This window comes from Eucyclogobius newberryi, unplaced genomic scaffold, assembly GCF_026437365.1.
Source record: "Eucyclogobius newberryi isolate DKJ021-1_F unplaced genomic scaffold, fEucNew1.0.hap1 SCAF_19, whole genome shotgun sequence".
Taxonomy (NCBI): Eukaryota; Metazoa; Chordata; class Actinopteri; order Gobiiformes; family Gobiidae; genus Eucyclogobius; species Eucyclogobius newberryi.
This window is the reverse complement of record NW_027315823.1, coordinates 3,428,489-3,431,008: the sequence shown is the minus strand read 5'-3', so window position 1 is coordinate 3,431,008 and position 2,520 is coordinate 3,428,489.

Below are 2,520 nucleotides of genomic sequence, written 5' to 3'. Positions count from 1 at the left end.
TAATGTGACTGTCACACAAACACAATGACCTCATCTGTGTCACTACATGAAGAGTTTGTCTCTAAGATCAGTTTAAACTATAGAAATATTGAGCTCATATTGGGTTTGAGCAGCAGCACGTCTGCGATCACACGTCCATGTTCCTGCTGCTGATGCATGAATACGGACTCAGACTTTCACCTGCTGCAGGTTTGTGTCCACGTGAAACTATTACTAGGCTTTATAAAGATATGTATCGTTTATATTTCTTATGTTTTATGTTATGTTCGAAATTCAGCCCAAACTGAGTTTCACACTCTGATGTAGACACAACGGTGTGACAGGCGTTTGTCCAGGACCGACAGGACCGAGACAGGACCAAACCAGGACCAGGTCTGAGCAAAAACACATCCATAAAGCTGTGAGCGACGAGAGAGAAACACAAATACAGCACTCGACATGTACTGACGAGTGTGCACAAGCAGAGGAGCGCGCACGTGAGAGGAGCGCGCACGTGAGAGGAGCGCGCACGTGAGAGAAGTGTGCACGTGAGAGGAGCACGCACGTGAGAGGAGCGTGCATGTGAGAGGAGCGCGCACGTGAGAGGAGCGCGCACGTGAGAGGAGCGTGCATGTGAGAGGAGTGCGCACGTGAGAGGAGCGCGCACGTGAGAGGAGCGCGCACGTGAGAGGAGCGTGCATGTGAGAGGAGCGCGCACGTGAGAGGAGCGCGCACGTGAGAGGAGCGTGCATGTGAGAGGAGCGCGCACGTGAGAGGAGCGCGCACGTGAGAGGAGCGTGCATGTGAGAGAAGTGTGCACGTGAGAGGAGCGCGCACGTGAGAGGAGCGCGCACAAGCAGAGGAGTGTGCACGTGAGAGAAGTGTGCACGTGAGAGGAGCGTGCACGTGAGAGAAGTGTGCACGTGAGAGAAGTGTGCATGTGAGAGGAGTGTGCACGTGAGAGAAGTGTGCACGTGAGAGAAGTGTGCATGTGAGAGGAGTGTGCACGTGAGAGAAGTGTGCACGTGAGAGAAGTGTGCATGTGAGAGAAATGTGCACGTGAAATAAGTGTGCACGTGAAATAAGTGTGCACGTGAGAGAAGTGTGCACAAGCAGAGGAGCATGCACGTGAGAGAAGTGTGCACGTGAGAAAAGTGTGCACAAGCAGAGGAGCGTGCACGTGAGAGAAGTGTGCACGTGAGAAAAGTGTGCACAAGCAGAGGAGCGTGCACGTGAGCGAAGTGTGCATGTGAGAGGAGCGCGCACGTGAGAGGAGCGCGCACGTGAGAGGAGCGTGCATGTGAGAGGAGCGCGCACGTGAGAGGAGCGTGCATGTGAGAGAAGTGTGCACGTGAGAGGAGCGCGCACGTGAGAGGAGCGCGCACAAGCAGAGGAGTGTGCACGTGAGAGAAGTGTGCACGTGAGAGGAGCGTGCACGTGAGAGAAGTGTGCATGTGAGAGAAGTGTGCATGTGAGAGGAGTGTGCACGTGAGAGAAGTGTGCACGTGAGAGAAGTGTGCATGTGAGAGGAGTGTGCACGTGAGAGAAGTGTGCACGTGAGAGAAGTGTGCATGTGAGAGAAATGTGCACGTGAAATAAGTGTGCACGTGAAATAAGTGTGCACGTGAGAGAAGTGTGCACAAGCAGAGGAGCATGCACATGAGAGAAGTGTGCACGTGAGAAAAGTGTGCACAAGCAGAGGAGCGTGCACGTGAGCGAAGTGTGCATGTGAGAGAAGTGTGCACGTGAGAGAAGTGTGCACGTGAGAGAAGTGTGCATGTGGGAGAAGTGTGCACGTGAGAGAAGTGTGCATGTGGGAGAAGTGTGCACGTGAGAGAAGTGTGCATGTGAGAGGAGTGTGCATGTGAGAGGAGTGTGCACGTGAGAGAAGTGTGCATGTGAGAGGAGTGTGCATGTGAGAGGAGTGTGCACGTGAGAGAAGTGTGCATGTGAGAGGAGTGTGCACATGAGAGGAGTGTGCACGTGAGAGAAGTGTGCACGTGAGAGAAGTGTGCACGTGAGAGGAGTGTGCACGTGAGAGAAGTGTGCACGTGAGAGGAGTGTGCACGTGAGAGGAGTGTGCACGTGAGAGAAGTGTGCACGTGAGAGAGGAGAGCGCACAAGGTGTTGAACGTGTGAAAAAAAGAACAAAGTGTAAAAACAAACGTCAGAATCACAGCTGCTCTTTTGCTTCTGAACCAGTCGGAGGAAAGTGCTTCTCAAACTGTGGGGGACGGACCAAAAATAGCCGCTGAGATTCAGCCTGATACAAAGCTGAATAATAAAAGTTCCATGAGGACTTTACAACGCAAAGAACATGTAAAAATGTACTTTATTTCAGCTCAGTTCAGAGCGTTGCTGGTGCGACCCTGAACATGAAGCTCAATGGAAGAATATTGAGTGTAATGTTGTGCCGCTGGTTCCTGTCCAGGCCTTATACTGGCAGATGACAGACGGGTGAGTCCAGTGAGGGAGGTGGAGAACCCTTGGGTAAAATCTGTGTTCACGACCAAAAGAAGAAGAACAAAAGAACTTCCGGGA